The sequence below is a fragment of the Myotis yumanensis genome, unplaced genomic scaffold (genome assembly GCF_028538775.1).
Source record: "Myotis yumanensis isolate MYYU_CA2020_CCGP unplaced genomic scaffold, mMyoYum1.0.hap1 SCAF_1, whole genome shotgun sequence".
Taxonomy (NCBI): Eukaryota; Metazoa; Chordata; class Mammalia; order Chiroptera; family Vespertilionidae; genus Myotis; species Myotis yumanensis.
The window spans coordinates 230,868,673-230,889,195 of record NW_027223752.1 but is presented as its reverse complement, the minus strand read 5'-3'; positions in this window follow the sequence as shown (position 1 = coordinate 230,889,195).

Below are 20,523 nucleotides of genomic sequence, written 5' to 3'. Positions count from 1 at the left end.
AAGGTTGTTGGGCTGTGGGGGTTGATTCAGATTGCAATTCAGCCAAGATGGCAATAAGTAGTTTATATTTATTTAGCTCTTTATGTCTAATAAAACACTTTTACACATGATATTTAAGATCCATTTTACAGAAGAGAAAACTGAGGCTCTGAGAGGCTATGTAAATTTTCCAAGGTCACATAGTTATGAAGAAGCTGGAAAGAAAATTGAATTCAGATTTTACGGCTGAATCTTGCATTCTTTCCAGGCTATCAGGAACTTCTCAGATAACCCCAAGTCCAAGTGGACTGACCAGTATCCCTAAATCATAAACTATTTGAGCTACAGGGAATGTAAGGACCATCTATCCCCAACTCTTTGTGTTGAGGTCCAAAAAATGAAGCAATTTGATAGATACCAAATTTAGGACATAGTAGAGTGAAAATGAGAACTTTTATCTTTTAATTGCTGATCCAAGATCCCCCTGATCCTGGAATATGTTTACCAATTTTTTTTTTCCTGCCAAGCACCTTCCCTTAAATGACTGCCTTTACTTATTAGAACAGTCTTGTAAGAAAACGCAGATGTCAGCCCATTTTACTGATGACAAAACAGAGGCTTTGAAAGATTCGGTAACTTGTCTCACATTGTCTGATTGGTAAAGGGTGAGCTAGGTATTATAACCTCCTTTTACTGATGAGTTAACTAATTTCAGATCAGTTAAGCAAAGTGTCCATGAAGCCAGACCTTATGATTGCAAGTCAAGTGCAATTTCACCCCTTTTGCTCTGTGCTCCACTTTTCCCCTAAGGCAGAGAGAAGGTGTTCCCGCCAGGTTTTTCCCCTCTTCGTCTGAGTGGGATTGCTTGCCTGGAGTTGTCATGACAGCTGTGGCTGCAAGCCTGCTCTCCTCATCCTCAGAAACCTGTTGACCCTCTGAACTTGCCCACAGACTTGCTCCATGGATCCCCTGCTGTCCAGCAAACCCATTTCTAAAGGGAGGCCCTCTTCATATTGTTTGCATCATGAACGGCTGGCTGTATCCCCTCTTCCCTCATTTCTCATCTGTCATGTGGGCTTGTGTTAGAAGCAGGGTCAATTAACTTCCTACAGAGATGTTAACTTGGCAGACACAACTTGATTGATTTGTTTTAATTTGACCTAGTTTTGCGATGTGCTTTCCAGGTAGGAGGGATAGCCAAGCGTGGGAGCTGGGGTGAATGTCAAGATTGATTGCTCTTTTATTTTAGAAGAAACACAAAGTAAATGTGGACAGATGGCAGATTTGTCTGATAAATTGGTGTTATCAAAAGCCTGAATGGATTGCTTTCTCCTGTAGTATTCCTGCTTGACAACATCAGCTGCCACTTCTTCCTGTCATCATCTTTCTCTTTCAATGGCGCCTGCTCTGTCTTGGTTACTGTCCTCACTCTTCCTCTAATGGCCCAATCCAGAAACTAATAATCATCCTATCAACCTCCTTGCCCTCACCTAACCTAGGTGGTCATGACTCCATGTTGGTTCTACCTCTGGCATAGTCTCAATTCCATAGCTTCTGCTACCTCATAACCCACATAATCTTACTTGATACTACCCATCTTTTCTCCAGCTATCATTGCCATCACCTCCTAATAGGACCTTAACATCACCAATGTTTTCTCCAACTAAGTTTTGATTGGAGAGCGAATTTGGTTATGTCACCTCTCTGCTTAAAAGTCTCATGGCTCTCACTGCCCACAGAATGAAGTCACAACATTTATGCATTTAATATAAAGCTCTCCATTGTATGACCCTGGCATACCTCCCCAGTTTTATATTTCCACTTATTCCTTTCTTGAGAACAATGCTAAACTCTGCTTTTCCAGAAATTTGTTACTATGTTTCATATAGTTGTATCTTTGCACATACTCCTTTTTTTTTTTTGAAAAAATAGGTTTTTATCCATTTTAGAGAGAGAGAAGGAGAGAGAGAAACATCAATTGGCTACCTCCTGCATTCCCCCTGCTGGGAATCAAGCTCACAACCAGGTCATGTGCCCTGACCTGGAATTGAACCAGCAACATCTTGGTTCACGGGTCAGTGTTCAACCACTGAACCTACACTGGCTGGGCATGCTCCTTTTGTATGAAAAAAATCTTTCCCTTTATGTCCCATGGGCAACTCCTATTCATCTTTAAGATGCAGTTCAAATATCACATCTTTAGACCAGGCATCCCTTATCCCCAGGTAGAATTGAGTGGCTCTACTGCATCCTGCATCATACCTCTATTTTAGCAAGCATCCCACTGACTGACAACCCTGTGTTCATTGGAACCCTTCAGGAAGAGGAACCATGTCTGATGTATCATTCTATCCTGTCACTTGCAAGGTGGAGGTGCATAATACATTCTCAGTAAATGTTTTGGAATTATATGCAACGATTGGACTCCAAATCCCACTTCCAGCAAAGACTTAATGAGAGCTCTTTTTTTATTTTCTGTAGAGCGCAGTTACTCTGTTTGCTGTGATATTTTTTATCTTTGACCTTTTGCACGTTCCCTTTGCTTCGAAGTGACATTGTCACGTTGTTGCTTGAAACAACCGTATGTCCTTAATCTCAACTTAAACATCACTGCCTCCTTGAAGCTTTTCCTTACTTCTCCAGGCAAAAATTAATCACTCCTTCCTTGGAATTCTCAGTTGGAACTATATAGGGTTGGGCAAAAGTAGGTTTACAGTTGTTCATATAGAAAATAATACAATAATTAATAAATTATAATAAGGTATAAAACTCTGTGTTTCACTCAAGATTGTCTTATTTTCCATATGAACAATTATAAACCTACTTTTGCCCCACCCTGTGCATGTCATGCTTTCCTTTATTGTAGTTAGCTGAATGTGTTTCTAAATATCCTTTGAAAAATTATAAGCAAACAAATGGCCATCCCTCCACCCAACCAGAATGAGCTGTGGCTTCTGTTTTATTTTCATAGCATCTGTTTCTAATTCTGCCACAGCATTTGTGTTAGAGTAGAAAAGTTACTTTCTATATCTATGCGATTTTAAGATCCTTGAGGGGAGGGTTGTGCTTTGTTTGTCTTGTTTTCCCTAGTGCCCAGCAGAGAACCTGGCACATAGGTGCTAAACAATTGTATATGAAATTGAATTGAAATGAACCAAAGTTTGAGTTTTGCTAAGGATCGTGATTTTTATCTTACTCCTTCTTGATTTTATCAAAGTAGCCACTGGGGGAAAATGAAACAAAAGAAAACATTTCTGGTTGTATGTACAGACAATCCAAAACATTTTTAGAACACACACACACACACACACACACACACACACAGCTGTATTACTATTTATCTGTCCCTAGAAAGACCCCAAAGTTTTGATTAATAAAATTTTCTTATAATATGGCTCCTGTGCTTGAGCTCCATGCTGCCCTTGTTGGGAATGCACAGATAGACAGACCCTCCTTACACATTTCTTGTGAAGTGAATTGATGGCTATGAAAACATAATTCGGAGTTCAAAAATTCAGGCTGATTCCCTCAGACTGCAAAATACCCAAGAGGTGATGTGAATGTATCAAGTCCAAACTCTCCTGGGTCTCTTTTAACTTCAGAATTGTCCAAAATTTTCACTATCCCATCAAGAACCCCCATAATTTAGGGACAGGCATGATTCATAAAGCAAAAGCATAGCAGATTATTGCCACAAAGAGACAGCATAGCATAGTGGTCAGGAGCATGGGCCCTGGAAGTGAGCTCTGTGTTCAAATCCCAGTGCTGCTGCTTTCTAGCAGACCAAGCTTTGAATGTCACTTAACCACTTTCTCTGTCTGCAAAAATGGGAGGCTTTAGTGGGTTGGCGTGAAGCTTATGTGAATTAAGCTTTGAAGAGTCCTTTGAACATACTAAGTAATATGTAAATACTTATTTAATAATTTCCTGCCTCTGAGGTTTTTTGTTTTATTGTTTTGTTTTGTTTTCCGACTAACTACTTCTTCTGTCTGAAATGGTGTTTTTTTTTCCTTTCTCTTTCTCTACTTAAGGGCTCGTTTCTAGTTTCATTTCTATTTCAACCTTGAAGACTTTGGTGACCCAACCCTGCCCTTGGTCATATCTCCCACCTTCAGGCTGTACTCTAAATCCACAGTAAACTTCTTCAGACTCTTCATCCCATAACTGTCTGTTGACTGCCCAACAGGAGCCAGGATGTACCATTGGGTGCTTAGCTGTGTGTTAAGTCAAACACATGGAATTTTTTGACTTAAAATCTTATGTGCAGAGAAGTTCTGCAGGCAATTGGTTCACACACAAGACAGAACTTAAAAATACTACAAGAGAATGTCAAATCCCATGCTATGGGTGTAGGTGTATGCTCAATCCTTGCCCATACACAGTATCTGGCAGGCAGTGGGAACTCAGTAATAATAAAGGGATACCCAAGGTAGCTTTGGATTATAAAGGGAGTTTCGTTCAAGAATCTCATATGGACTTTATCGAAGGCAATGAAGAGCAAAATAACCATGCATTTCAGTGGATTGCAGAAGGCCCCAGTGGCCTAGTGTGGAGAGCAGAGCTGTTGTCTGAGTGTAGTGGCAGGACTCGGCTGTGATTTAGAAGGTGTGTTGTCTACTTGTACTGTGTGAGTCGGCCTCCACAGAACAGGGCATATGATATCATTTAGTTTTATGTTTACGGTTTATATTCTTTCAAACTGCACTGCCCTTTATATTAGCCACTGACCACAGTGGCTAGAGAGCACTTGCGATGTGGCCATTTCCAGTTGAGATATGTTGTATGATAGAGTAATGAGTCTCGTACTTGGGTAGCAATGTTGTGTGGAAAAAAGATAATAGGTTTGGGTCATATTGGGTCATATTGGGCTGAATTTGAGTTCTAATTCTTCTATCTGCTGCTTGAATTATTCTGTTTGCATCTCAGATTCTCACTCTTATCTGCATAATGGTAACCATTATATCTACTTTATTTATTGTAGTTAGTGTTTGCATCACTCATTGCAGTAAATAAAATGATATGATCAAAGTTCTATGATGGTATGAGAGAGGAGAAAATGAAGTGTCTATTATGCCTAACAGTGATAAAGTGGGAGATGTGAGGCTTATAGAAAATTTTCACTTGACTAGAGTCACTAAGATTACTAAGAGTTTGCCAAGTGGAGAAGGGATAGTGAAAGTCAATAATAAAAACTAATACTTATATACAGCTCACTATGTACCAGGCACTGCTCTAAGCACTGTACCTGTGATAGCTCATTTAACCTTTTCAGAATGCTGTGTGGTAGGTACTTTAATTATATTCCCATTTTAAAGAGGAGAAGACTTGTCACAAAGTAGTTAAGTAACTTCTCCAAGGTCACACAGCTAAGAAGAGGCACAGCTGAGGCTGGATCTAGGCCCTTAGCATTTACAGTCCATGATTCTAAACACTCTACTCTGCTGCCCACAGAGAACCCATCAAGAGCAGGTCTGTGGGAGAACCTGGTGGGCCATCTATCATGGCTGGATGTGTGTGTGTGTGTGTGTGTGTGTGTGTGTGTGTGAGAGAGAGAGAGAGAGAGAGAGAGAGAGAGAGAGAGAGAACAGGCTGGAAGAATGGGGGTGTAGTGAAGGGCTTTAATTGCCATGCTAAGGAATCTGGTCTTCATTCTATAAACAGTGAGGAGCCATGGAGGATTTCTAAGTTGGGGAGTGATATGATCAGAGTTTTACTTTAGAAAGATAATTCTAATGGCAGAGTGGGGAGTTAATAGGAGCAGGTAGAACCTGGAAGCAAGAAGAATATTTAGGATAATACAAGGGTACTGCACAAGTCCCGGCAAAACATGTTGCTGGCTTGAGTTAGGGCAGCTGCAGCAAGGATGGACCAAGGAGGTAGAGTCCATGGACTTGATGGTAGAAATCACATTGTGGGTCATTAAAATATTTTATTATTTCATTCTCCTCAGTTGCCTATGTTTATTTTTCACTGATTTGTACTTGTAGTTGGTCCAGAATGAGGTTTTTCTTTTTCTTTTTTCCATTTCTCTCTCTCAAATAGTCTTTACACTGTTATTTATATTCTGGAGTTTATAGCACATGATAATTATTATGCTTCAGGTTATAGCTCTATGTAAAATACAGTGTGATTATTGTTCATCTGTATTTTTCCCTTAATGCTTAATAGTATATTTTTACTGGGCACCAATAACCATCTAATTGCTATGTAGTTATTGAAATCAGATACAATGCCCTGTTAAAGATTACCCTAATTAAGAGGCATGGTTATTAGATCTTTTCTTTACCTGTAGTAGATACTCTCCTAATTTTAGGCCTCTAGAATTTTCAAATAGTAAAAGGTTCAATAGGCATTGAAAGCATAATATTCTACCATTCAGCACCCCTCTCATTTGGCAGTTAAGGAACAAACAGGTAGACTCTGGTCACTCTCACTGCCTTGATGAGACTGGGCCGCATGGGAATTTGTAGTCTTGCTCTGAGGCATGCTGGGAAAACCATTGTTGCCTAAAACGAGGACTGTCTGATAGGATATAAGATACTTGATCTTTCAATCATAAAAATATTTCCTCTTCTCCATTCCCTATTTCTATGTTCTTACTCAAATATACACCCTATGTGTTTATTAAAAATTTTTAAAAATTTAATTAGATTTTTGTTAATGTTTCTGGCTCTAAAAATGATAGCAATAGTTTAACCTTACTTTCATTCAGTGGAAATTTGAATGTAACTTCACTAGTGAAAAATGTAACTGTCCAGAAGAATCAATTTGAAAATAGGCAGGCAAAGAATTATAATACAGTTTCTGTGGGTGGGATAAAAGGTGCATTCAAAATTAATGTTAAATTATACCCTTTACCCATTCTAATTCATTTACAAGGTCATGGTCACATGGAAGGCATGCATTATAAAGTCACAGATCACACATTTGGAAGGAAAAAGAAATACGTGGGCTCCCGGATTAAGGATATCAAAAGATCCTGAGAAACCGAGGCAATGACCTTAAACTAAGATGTCACTTTAAGATGCCTTTACTTGGTTCTAAAAAAAGCGATCACAAAAGTACATTTCTGGAGAGGAGTCTCAGATGCTATGTGCAAGAGAAAGATACAAATTCAAACCTTAGAGTTATAGTGGAGATGGCAATTTTAGTTGCCCCGTTGACTAGTATTTTAAAAAATTGGTTGGTAAGTAACGTGAAAAAGAAGTGTTGTTGGGTTTCTCCAGAGAAGGGCATTCACTTGCCTTCCCCGTCTTCCCTGGAAGCATAGAGCTGTGGCTGCAGGCTGAGGGGAGAGAGCTGTTGGATACTGTGAGATCTAAGATACTGGGAAAAGAATAGAATCTGATTACTTTGTTCCAATGGGTGGTAGTAAGGACAAGTGGGGATGAAGGAGAATGAGATTAGTTGGAAGGATTAGCCTGGGTACAGGTGAAAGATACACACTCTTCTGAGATAAGAAGGGAGGAGATAAACTTGAGTAAACACGAAACCATCTTAAAGTTATGAGGATGGTGTGGTGTTAGGGGCAGAAGGGTTGAAGATATAACAACACTGGAAAGCTTTAACCTTCTTTGAAATAGTAGAAAAAGTCATCTGTTAAGTGTAGAAAGGAGCCATTGGAGCTGAAGACCTGTAAAAAAATGAACTTCAGATGTCATGAATGTCAAGGCAGGATGAGAGATAACCTGAAGTTTAAATACATGGCGTGTTGGTGTTACCTAGTTTAATAAAAATTGGATCCTATCACTGTCCTGATTTAAATTCTACAGTGGCTACCATTGCCCTTTGGGATGAAGATCACCATTCTTAATATGGTGCACAGTCCCTCCACCATCCTGCCTGCCTGCCTTCGCAGCCTGATCTTGTTCAGGTCTTCATTGCAGTCAATGCCCTTTGTTTAGTCCTGCTGACCTACACTACTTCACACTTCAGGGCTCCACCCAGAATGTGGTCCCCCCAGCTCTGGCCTCGTTAGTATCCACTCAGCCTTCAGAACCCAGAGTAAATCTGCTTTCCTAAGAAGTCTTCTCTTGCTCCTCTAACTACACACTCTCCCAGCACTACTCGTTCCCTTTATAATATTTTCCCCCAAGAGTAATTCAATAAATCATCGCAAAAATAAATCAAGAGAAGGCTGGTTTGAAGTTAGAATGGATTTATGCGAGTTTAGGACTGGCAGTATGATTTGTGGGGCCCAGTGCAAAATACAAATGCAGACACTGTGTAAAAAAATTATTAAGAATTTCAGGATAGTGACAGCAGAGCATTAAACCAAGCACAGGGTCCTTCTGAACATGGGGCCCTGTGTGACTGCATAAGTCACCCACCCCCGAAGCTGCCCTGTGTGAGTTTCTCCTGCAGGGACAGGGACAATGAAGTCCCATAGGAGTGTGAGGGGTGACACTCTACAGTGCTAGCAAAGGCAGTATTGGAATGATGAACCACTGTGTTTAGAACAGAATGGGCTACAAAAGCAAGTCAGAATGAGGCTGATAGACTGGCTAGGTACCATGTCAGTGCAGTGGAGTTTTGGTGTGATGGATGGCATAATAGAATGTCCATGCATTATTTATTAATGTGTCAAGTCAACATTTAATTCCTTAGCTCCTACTTAGTGTTTGTGGGAGGACTACTTGAATTTTTCATTCTCCTCAAAAGGAATACCTTGAGAAATTTTAGAGAGGAAGACATGGAGTCTAAATGATTGGAAGAACAGGTTATAGATCCAGATAGCTGGTGTTTAAGCTCAAGTTTACCAGTTATAAGCTCTGTGACCTTGATAGTTACTAACTTCTCTGTGCTTTAGATTTTTTTTAGGGGAGTTATGGTATAAAATAGGATAATGATAATATCTCCTGTGATTGTTTAAGGAACAAATGAGTTAGTGAATAGTGTCTGTATCATAGTTAGTTCTTATTATAATTTCACACTAGTGAACTCTTAGTTTCCCTTTCAATGCTGTTTCCTTTTCGTGAGATAGAATGAACTCAGTTATAGTATTGCCATATATCATAAACAGCTAAATGTCATTATTGGACTTAGGTGGATGCAAAGAATGTACTCACATGCTTTGTGAAACTTGTAATGGGATCAATTTAAGCAGAAAGAACATAATATATAAGATAACTCATCTTCATTATAGTGCAGTAAGTGCCAAACACATATCTAGAACATATTAGCATATTAATGTGTAATATATTTCCATGAACTCCAGCATTTCATATTTGTATTTCTTGAGTCAGAAAGCCTTCTTTTGGGCACACAAAGATGATAAGGGTTATAAATTGTGAACAACAAATAGTATTTTGTACTGGACTATGGTCTTGTCTTCTGTTTTGCTCATCTGTATAAAATTAAGTCAGTATCTGTTATTTATTGAGCATATAGTATTTTTTAAATATTTAGGATGCCATTTTATGTTAGGTATCTCTGCTCTGGACAATATATGGGTCAATTTCTGAGTCAATTATCCTTGGTATTCCCATTCACGCAGGGCCACCAACAAGGTCATGTGTGGGTGGACCATATAACCAACAATGGGTTCTCAATCTACATCTCCAGTCTTCCTCTCTCTTATGATTTATAGATATGAATCTACCATTATTCTCTTAACATTTTTTCCTGGATATTCCCCAACACCTCAAACTCCACTTATCTCAAGCCAAATTTATCATCTTTTCTGAAAACCCAGCTGCTTCTCATAAATAACTTATTTTTTTGGCTCATTCCTATAAAAAGATCCCCAGTGTTGTAGAGTCCACCTGCTTAGTAATTCCTGAATCTATACTTTTTGTTCCTTTTGCCATTGACCTAGTTTAGGATCTTCTCATGTTTGTCTTTGACCACTGTGGTAGCCTGTCAACCACCTCTTCCTTTCCAGTCTTCTTTTCCTTGAATCTACTCTCCTCACATATTAATGAGAACAATTTTTCTAAACTGCAAATCTGATCACTCAGTTATTTCCCTGTTGTTCACTAGGCGAATTTCAAATCTTTTAGCATGAAATGTTAATACTTGCACAACTATGCCTAATAACTATGACATTTTTTCACCCATGTCTCCTACCACTTCACTGATCTTAGAGGGATACATTGGATATGTCAGAACACATCAAAAGGGCACTTCATATCAGGGGAGGAGTCTTCTTGGAGGAGATGATATCTCTGTTGAGTTAGCCAGGTAAACATGAGAGAACCCCTGTTAATGAGATGTTTACAAGTAATTTTAATTATTTGTTTACACGGATAAATAGCATCTATATTAGGAAGCCTCAAAATTTTACAGCTTTATTAAGGTACTAGAGGCCTGGTGCATGAAATTCATGCACTTGGGAGGGGGGTCCCTCAGCCTGGCCAATGCCCTCTCTCAGTCCAAGAGCCCTGGTGGTGGGTGTCCGGCCGCCATCAGTTGGACATCCTTAGCACTACTGCGGAGGTGGGAGAGGCTCCCACCACCACTGCTGCACTCTGTGGTGCACTGACCACCAGTGGGTAGCTCCTGTGTTGAACGGGATCAGACCAAAACTGGCTCTCTGATATCCCCTGAGGGGTCCTGGATTGCGAGAGGGTGCAGGCCAGGCTGAGGGACCCCACCAGTGCATGAATGGGGTCAGGGAGGGATGTGGGAGGTTGGTCAGCCAGGAGGGACCATGGGAGGGCTCCAGGGCGTGTCCGGCCTGTCTTGCTCAGTCCCAATTGGCCAGACCCCAGCAGCAAGCTAACCTACTTGTTGGAGCGTCTGCCCCCTGTTGGTCAGTGCACGTTGTAGTGAGTGGTTGAGCGGCCTTAGCATATCATTAGTATATTATGCTTTGATTGGTTGAACAGATGACTGGATGATTTAGCATATTAGGCTTTTATTATGTAGGATAATTAGTATACAAAAATGCATATAATAAATGTACACAATTTGGTGAGTTTGGACATATACCCATGTTACCATCACCACAATCAAGGTAATAAATGTGTCCAACACCTCCAAAAGTTTTCCTGTCTCCCCCCCCTTTTTTTGTGCACGTGTGTGTGTATTTAGAATCCTGAGATCTATCTTAAATTTTGGAGTACACAGTACCTTATTTATTGCTTAACTATAGGCAACATGTTGGACAGCAGATCAGATCTCTGGAACGTATTTATCTGGTATAACTGTACTAGTAACTTTACATCCATATGTAAAACAGCTCATACCTTCTTCTCCATCCCCTGCTAACTACCATTCTGTTATCTACTTCCATACATTTGACTATTTTATATGCCTCACATAAGAAGAATCATGTCCTAATTCCATACATATGACTATTTTATATGCTTCATATAAGAGGAATCATGTCCTAATGTGACTGACTGGTAGAGAAATTAGAATCCTTACACACTGGTGGTGGGAATGTAAAATGGTACAACCATAATAGAAACAGTATGGAGGTTCCTCAAAAAATAATAGAAATACCATTTGATTTGGCAATCCCACTTTTGAGTGTATATTTAAAAATTGAAATCAGAATCTCAAAGAGATATCTATACTTCCATGTTCATTGCAGTAGTATTCACAATGGCCAAGATGTGGAAACAAACCAAGTGTCCATCAACAGGTGAATGAATAAAGAAAATATGGTATATACATAAAAAAGAAGGAAATCCTACCTTTTGTAACAACATGAATAAATCTGGAAGGAAGCTTCACTTTTGTAATATTTTCTAAGTCTCATAAATACTCATTTTATTAGCTCTTTCTCTCTGGCTGTTAGACTGTCCCTATTTGACCTGCTTGGAAATTCTCTCTAGTCCAGTGGAACTCTCCGTATGGGACACGGGTCTTTACTGGTAGAGTTCAAGTTGTGTTATCTATGCATTTGACCTATAGTTGCTGAGTATTTAAAAGTGCTAAGCACTGTGTTACTTGCCAAGAATATAATGGAGAAAAGTGCTGATATGGTCTCTGCCTATTTTGGGGAGGCTATTAGGGGCCCAAGGTAAAGAATGCCAGGAGACTGCAAACTTTACCAGATATGGCGGGAACAGGGGGCTCCTCTGAAGAGGAGACATTGAAGCTGAGATCTGAAGAATGAGAATGATATGTGGAGAGAAACATTCCAACTGTGGGGATTAACACACAAGGTTTCGGGACAGGAGAGAGTATGTGTGCTTGAAGGGGAATGGAAGGAGCCAGCATGACTGGAGTTATGGTTAGCAAGAGGAAGAAAGGCAGAAAAATGAGGTTTGGGAGAAAAGTCTAGGTCAGTAGACCATTGCCTGGTAAGGAATTTTGACTTTGTTTTCAGAGCAATGGAAAGCCAACAAGAGGTTTGAAGCAAGCATGATGGTGGAGGGTGGGGTGGAAGGAGATGCAGTGGGGTAATGTTGGTGGAATGATCATCACTTTTAGAAGCTTTCTGGTTGCTGCATTCAGAATAGGCAAGTGGAAGGCTAGCACGGTAACAGGGAGGTAAGTTAGAAAGTTGTAATTGTCAATGATAGAGTTGATAGTGGACTGGATTATTCAGTCATTAATAAAGCAATGGGTACCTACTTTGTCCAGACCTTTTTCTAGGTAGGAATTGAAATATCATCATTACTAAAGCAAATAGGGGAAAAAGATTCAAAATCATCTCATAGGATTGGCACATGACATATTATCAGTATGAAAATGAACTGAGGCAACGCAGAGAAGGGGATGATCTTCCTCCTCTAGCTGCTATCAGTAAGCTTCACAGAGGAGACAGCCGCTGCTGTGAGGAAAGTTCACAGTTGGTAAAGGGATCTGAAGAGCATTTCCTGCTGTTGTCTTTTGTGGTAGGCGGCTGGAATTGAGGGAAGGTCTCAGATCTTGGTTCTGGACTGAAGAACTGGAAACAGGGAACAAAAAAGTATGCAAAATGCAACCAGTTGTATGTCTTTCACCGTCTAGTTCTTATGAACTTCAGGAGTAACAACTTTTGCCTGCCTTCTGATCTTTTCCATTTTCCTTACTTGACATAGCCATTGTCAAAGACACTATTGCTAATGAAGTCGAGCCTACTGCATAACCCCTGACGATTTGGCATGCTGTTTTATGGCTGAAGTTTCCACTTGGATTGGATGAGATCCAAAACAAAGAATTGACTACTTCTGGTGATTAAAAGCTCCCTTGACGATTTTTTAAAGGGATTGTTCAAAGCTTTTAGTTCCACTAAGTAGGGAATTACACTTTGCTTCCCTAAAACCATCCCGCTTTTGCACATGGACATGGCAGTCTTTCTTTCCTGTGGCACACTACAGAGAATTTTTTTTAAAGGGTAGCAGCCTTTTAGTAGGAGGTTAAGTGGTCCTTGTATATATAATTGATAAAGCACTTGGAGCTTTATGTATGAAAGCACATTAGAAAAGTGAAATTATTGTTACTTATATTGTAATTAGCTTATTTTTCTCCTGTTCTTTTATGAGGCACTGGCTTCTAAACTAAGAATTTAGAGAGGAACTGATCATAGAAATAAGAAAGAATGGATTGAACAACCCTAAACCTTTGGGGCAAACAGTTAAATCAGTTAAGGATGAGTATAATGTTTGCTTTTCCTGGAATGATATTTTTGATTTGTATGTAACATCCCCCCCGCCCCCAGGTTTTTAGATAGAATCCTGAGAATAGTGATGTATAGGTGTGCACTCCCACACGCACCTGTGCGTACACACACTCGTGCACACACACATCATAAACCTTTAAATTATTTGAAAGATCAATTTTACTTCTGTCTCCATAGACCTGACAAATAAATAGCTGAATTACATAATTAGAGTTGAGATGCTTTTAGATTAAGGTACAGAAAATAAAATAATGAACTTTTACATCTGCAATTTCTGTCAACGAGCTTGTCTTAGATATTGGCACCTTATTGGCATCTGAATATGCCCAGGGGGTAGGAATTGATATGGAAGCACAGTATAAAGTTTGATTAATGTTTCAATTCCTCTAGGATAAAAAAATCACAGATTAAATCAATCCATTAATAAGTCAAGTTAATTAAACTATTCTAAGAATATATATATATATATATATATATATATATATATACTCACAGACTTGACTGCTTACAACAGAAAAACACCTAAACACCAGGGACTTAGTAAGAAGAAAGTTTCTTAATTACAGTATGATTGGATATAGGTAGGAGTACATCTCTACTTGGTTATTAAGGCTCCCTGGTTATTAGGAACCTAGGATCCTTCTATCTTGCTGCTCTGACATCTATAGCAGGTTGCCTCTTGGTCCAGAATGGCCATCAGGGTTTCAGCCAATATATTAGCATTTCTGGCAACAGAAAAGAGGAAGGGAAGAAGAGTGCACATACTCCCTTTTAAGGAGACTTGATAGAAGTATTTATATTTCATTGGCCAGAAATAAGTCACATAATCAGCCAGCTGAAAGGGCGTCTGGGAAATATAGTTTTTGTGACCGTGCACCCAGCTAAATACTTGCTTTTCTGTTACTAAGGAAGATAAGAAGATTGGATATCAGAAGTGAGTTTGGAGTTTCTGCCACATACTTACTTCAGCCTGGTTTGATTCATCTTGTTTTCTGAAGATGGAAAATCTGACTTGGTTTAAGTTGGTTGGTTTTGTTGGGTGTAATGGGTGTGGTGAGGTGCAGTGGAATGAGCCCTGGATTACAAGATTCTAGTTCCAGTTTAATATTGTTAGGCATCCGTCCATCACCTGGAATAAGGAATTTGTGTTATAGACCCCCTAGAAATTCTTTAAATTATCATTCTCTTATCTGGTTCCTGAGGTTTTCCAAAAACGTAGGTATGTATATTTATACACATATATAATTAGAGGGTACACAATTAAAAAATCTATTTCTGCCCTAGCCAGTTTGGGTCAGTGGATAGAGTGTTTTCTATAGAAATAAAAGATGTACACATACAACCATGTTAGCAGAGAGTGAATTGATTCATATTTTTCAATTTTCAATTCCTTGCTTTTAGTGGAAAGAATTAAATCTGGAGTGAAAATTGAAATGGTGAGAGATTGAAGATGGGGCATAACTGTTTTCTTTCAAATTGAAAGTCAACTTTTCATCCCAAATATATGCCCTCCTCCCATTTTTTCTGGTTCCCATTACTGTTGTGTTTTACTCATCACTTTACTCATCACCTGGCAGAATCAGGATTCATGTCCTCAAATATGTGATGTGACTGAGTCCTTGGCACTCTGGGACTCCTGGGATGTGAATGCTGGTCTTCCTGGGAAATAGCAGCAGGGAAAATTGCACCATCTGTCTCCTGCTTCCTACTCCATGTCCGTTGGTTGTGATTCTTTGTCTTGGGCAGCTGTTATGCAGTGCTAGGTAAGACTTTGCATTTTTCTTTCCCAATCAGGGAGAATTAGCTTGTGCTGCTTTGTGGCTGCACTGGCCACATGAGGTGTCTCCCTTTGTAACCCCAGGAAGCTGTGCCCTTTCTTAAGTGTCCTAGTATGTTGTTGTTGTTGCTGTTGTTTTTTTTAGAATTACTGTATCATTTACCTGGCATGGTTTTAACAGATAAGATGATTCTGAAGACATGAATGATTCCAAAGGGAACCAGTGGAATGAAGTGAAACAAAGCAACAATAACAAAGGACTATTACTTGCATTTTCTTCTTAACTCATTTGATCTTAAGGGGGAAAAATTATAAAATGCCATCACCCCTCTCACATCTTATATGAAAATGCCATCACCCCTCTCACATCTTATATGCACGGATTCGTGCACCAGTGAGGTCCCTTGGCCTGGCCTGTGCCCTCTCTCAGTCCAGGGCCTCTCAGGGGATGTTGGACTGCTGGTTTTCGGCTCAATCCCTGCAGGCCAGGCCAAGGGACCCCACCGGTGCATGAATCCATGCACCAGGACAGTTTCAGCCGGATTCCCACAGGCCAGGCTGAGGGACCCCACTGCTGTATGAGTGAGTGCACCAGGCCTCTAGTATGCATATACGATCTTTGATTAATCTCTTCCTGCCCTCCCCCCTCCCCTTCCCTCTGAGATTCATCAATCTGTTTCATATTTCCATGCCTGTGCATTGAGTGTCTGCCCCTTGGTGGTCAGTGGGCATCATAGCTACTGGCTGATCGGCTGGTCAGCCAGTCAGCCAGTCACTTAGGCTTTTATATGTATAGATGAGATGAAGGTACAAACAAACAAACAAAGAAAAATGGATAAAATCACTTTTATATAATGTAGAAGCAAAAAATTATTGACCAGTTAGGTGGTTTAGGTCGAACCATTTGAAACTGCTGTTTATGTAGTCAAAGGAAGTCCAATACAGGCACTGTCCACTGGTTCAACATGATACTAGTTTTTATTCTAGCTACACAATAGAAATTGTTAACCTTAAAACTAATACCATTTGAAGTTACTGCTTAGCTACATGTTTTGACTGTAAGAGCATTTGGCTATTAGATGATATTTTGAAATTCAAGGAAGTATATATTTAATATTGGGCATTAAAGCTATGTATTTGAAAAAAATTCCACCCATGATCCTGCTTTCCTTACATACTTTTTTTTCTGTTTCTCTCTCAACTTTATCCATATATCATAACTGATGTTTTCCAAGGTGAAAAATAAAAAAGTATAAATCATACTCCAGACTGCATAGAGTAAAACCTCAAAGGAAGTTCCCCTGGTACTTGAATTTCTGAATCCATAAATGAACACAGAATGCAATGGAGCTCAAACAAAGCCTTTTCATAATAAAACCTGTGAGGAACTTTAGAGTGGAAAATAACGCTTTCTGATAGCCTACAGTACTCTCCAAAGGCAAAAATATACTTTTACAAATTACCTTAACGAGCTGAGGGACATAGGTTTCCATCAGGAATGATTTAACATCCACGCAGTCAAACCTGAACAATTCAGGAAAAAGCAAGATTCCTCCCCCGCTCTCTCTTTCTTCTTGGAGATGACAGCCTCCAGTGCCCCTGTCCGTGGTCCAGAAGCTGCCCTGTAATTTTTCTGGTTGGGTCAACTCTCTCCACGCTCAAGGAAGATAAGGGCACAGTACAAGAAGTGACAGGCAGGGGCAGGATGGAATAATTGCGAAGCTCATTGTGACTTGTTATTTCTTGACACTCCAGGGAACATGGCTGGGCCTAATTTCTTTTGGTGTAGAAGTCTGAAACCCTCAGCTAGCTACCTGCTGGCCTCCAGGGTGCTAACACCTTATAAGGTAAATGCCAAGTGCCCCAGTTAGCCAATGCCTGACCTGCCTGGTTACTAAGGAACTATTTGCCCAGCAGGTTACTAAGCCAGGGAGGAGGAAAGAGAAAGAAAACCCAGCACAGGATGCGGAGCCCCTCCCCCTTCACTCAGCTTCATTTTACTTTAACATCTTAGATTTCCACCTGAGAAGAGAAGTAATTTCCTAAAACCTAGGGATCCTCTGATGTAAATCAAAGGTCCTGAATGGCATTTTAGTCTCCCCCTATTGATATGCAAATTTCTAATTTACTTAAAGCACACTGTCATGAATTATAATAAAGTCTAATACATGCTTCCATGTAATTATGTGTAATAACCAGTGATCAGTGGGAGGAGGGAAGTGGAGAAGGGAATTGTGTCTCCAGCTGGCCCTCCACACCTGCAAATAACAGACAACTCCTTTCAGTGTAGAGGAAACAAGATAATGACAGGATGGTATTAAATGCAAACATTAATTCTTAGGGACAAAACATAAGAAAGAGATCTATCAATTAAAATGTGTGATAGTGAGCAACTTAAATTATGTGCCACACTGTCTTACAGAAAAATAGGGACCAACCATAATGAAAACCTTAATTGGCTATTTACTGTGATACTCCTGGTGCCATTAGTTTTATTTTCGTTTTTAAAGAAAGATTTATCTGGGATACTGAAATCTTATGTTCATTTGGTTTGTTTTAAGAACCAATAACATATTTATATTCTCTCTCTCTCTCTCAAAGGATAAGGCAGATCTTAGAGAGGAAATCTGAAGAGCCCAATAGGATCTCGAGCTGTAAGGAAACAAAACAATATAAGAATATGCTTTGTGAGCAGGAAAGTGCAACCCTCATGTCAGGGACTGTTACTGTCCTGGCTGCTGTCAGTGCAAGTTTTGTTATATGAGAGGTGTGTTCCTGTAAAGTCATCAGCAGAATTAATTTGATGACATTTGAACATGTATTTTCATGTGTGAGGCAGTTGAACATAGTAATTAGGATCTTTGGAGTGTTTCTGACCTGGTTTTGATTTATAGCTCTGTTAATAATTACCTGTGTGATCTTGGGCATGTTTATTAAGCTTCTCTAAGTCTCAGTTTTCTGTAAAATGGGAATGAAAAAAGCTACTCTGACTTGATAACATTTTTTGTGGGAATCAAATAAAATAACATACCTATTGTATACCAGGCTTACTTCCTAGAGTCTTTGTAAATGAATAGTCTAGTTGTAAATAAAAAACTAATTTTTTTACAACAGTAATCATATCAGAATATAAGTTCTCCACATTGCTTTATATGTATCAAAAGAAATGATGGACTATAAATCAACAGAACCCATGGATAGCAAAGGTGTCTGATAAATGCTTTGCACGTATTGTCATGCAGAGTAGTCACATAGGGCAGGAGAGGAACAAGGCAGTCAAGAGTTCAACTCTGTTTCTATTTAGTAACTCTATTATCTTGGGCAAGTTGGTTAACTTGTCTGGGTTTCTCAGAGAAGACTGTGCCTTTGCAGTATGTATCTGATATAGACTGGATGTATCAGATGTGATACCGAATTTTTGGACTGGAACCCAGATTCTTTGTCTGCCATAATCGAAGAATGAATCCACAAACAGAAAGTGGTATAGCAAAGGTGGAGATTTATGGAAGAGAACAAGTACAGGCTCCCACATGGGGAGAGGGAAGAGTCCCACAGAATGGACTCCCATGTAGGGAGGGGGAAAGGGGTCCCATTGGGTTCCTTTCCCTATGGCTTATAAAGGCTGCAGATCCTGGTGCCTGATATCCTCTCTGATTGGTCAATATTCCCCTTTGAGTTGGTCACTATAGTAACTCCTGGGCTCAAAGGTTGAACCTCACATGGGACTTGTGAGGTTCTCCCTCCCTCCTTCCTTATTGTTTTACTATTCCCTCTGGGCTTTCTTCCTCTCCTTCTGAATGAAGGGCTTCCTTCTCTTTATTTTGTAAATATAGACCTTTCCTGGCTACTTCCAGTTCCCTTGTCTTATGTAAGTGCAACTGTTACTGCTCCCTTGTTTTATGGAAATGTAACTGCATCTGGCTTCCTTGTGTTATGGAAATGTACCTTCTCCCAGTCTGTGGCCCCGTACTTTTCCATGGACCCCAATTCTAAAAAATCCCTAAGCCTTCCTATGTTCTGTTATGCCCAGATTTCAAGATTCCCAAGAAACCACATCAGGGAGCCAGCCAATCCGATGCAAAAGCATAAGAATCTGTATTTCAAGCTAGCTCGGCTCCCCGTCCACCAGACTCACCGACACAACGGCAAATCAAGTGGCTGAGAGAGCGAACCCCGCCTAGAGACCGGTTATATAGGGGAGGTTGGAGTAAGGGGAGGAGAAAGGACTGTGCTCTGCCGATTGGCCAGGCGCAAGCCGGGTCTTGTTACACAGGATGTGGTCATATCTATGGCGCGCACTTCTCTTGATTGTCATTGGTTAGTTTAAAATCCCGGGCGTGGCCAGCAGAGGCCTGGGCTTCCGGGAAGAAGGCTACACGTGGCCCCAACATGGAGGATACAGGCAAGATGGAGGGGAGGGCATAGCCCTCGCCCTTTCATGTTCCCCCCAAATTCCTGCTTCAGATGCACAAGCTGTCTTTTACTTCTCTTGACTTATGTGGGAAAGAACACAGCCACCTTCCAGTTCCTGGGACAGTAGACAGGCACTTATTTCCCCAGGTTCCATTTCTCCTTAGAGCTGCAGAGAGCAGCAGGATATTTTGAATTACTACCTGGGAAAGCATTATGTTCCATTGTGGGGAAAATGTGAGCCTTTTTAATATTGTAGGGTCTATAAGAGAGGGGGCCTGGGCAGGGAGGACATCAGGATGTATAGGAAGGTGAAAGGAGGGATGGAGATGTAGAAACTAAAACTCTGTAGAGCCAGGCCTCCTAAAGGGCTGAGGCCAGTGGACCAGGGATAGTGCTACCAGGAGTGTATTGTGGGAACTTTTAGAAGGGATTGGGATTCTGAATGTTTCCCAGCACCATAGTCCAGGGAACGGGTCATTTAAGGTATAGTCCATTGCTTTGCTTAAAGAACTTCACTATTAATTCCTTGACATCAGAGTAAATTACATCTGTGGATGTGCTTCCCATCCTATCCCACAAGCCTTTGCTGACAGAATAGGAAACAACTCAGCACCCAGGACAGCTCCTGGGCATTTGGCAACCAAAAGAAATGGGAAAGATGAACTGTAGCACAATTCATCCTAGATTAATGGCTTCTCTAGTGTTGCTAAATGAAATTTAAAGCAAGGCTTGAGGGGATCAAAGACTTTCAGTGTAACTTGACTGTGTCCCAGAATAAAACTAAAAAATTAAAAAA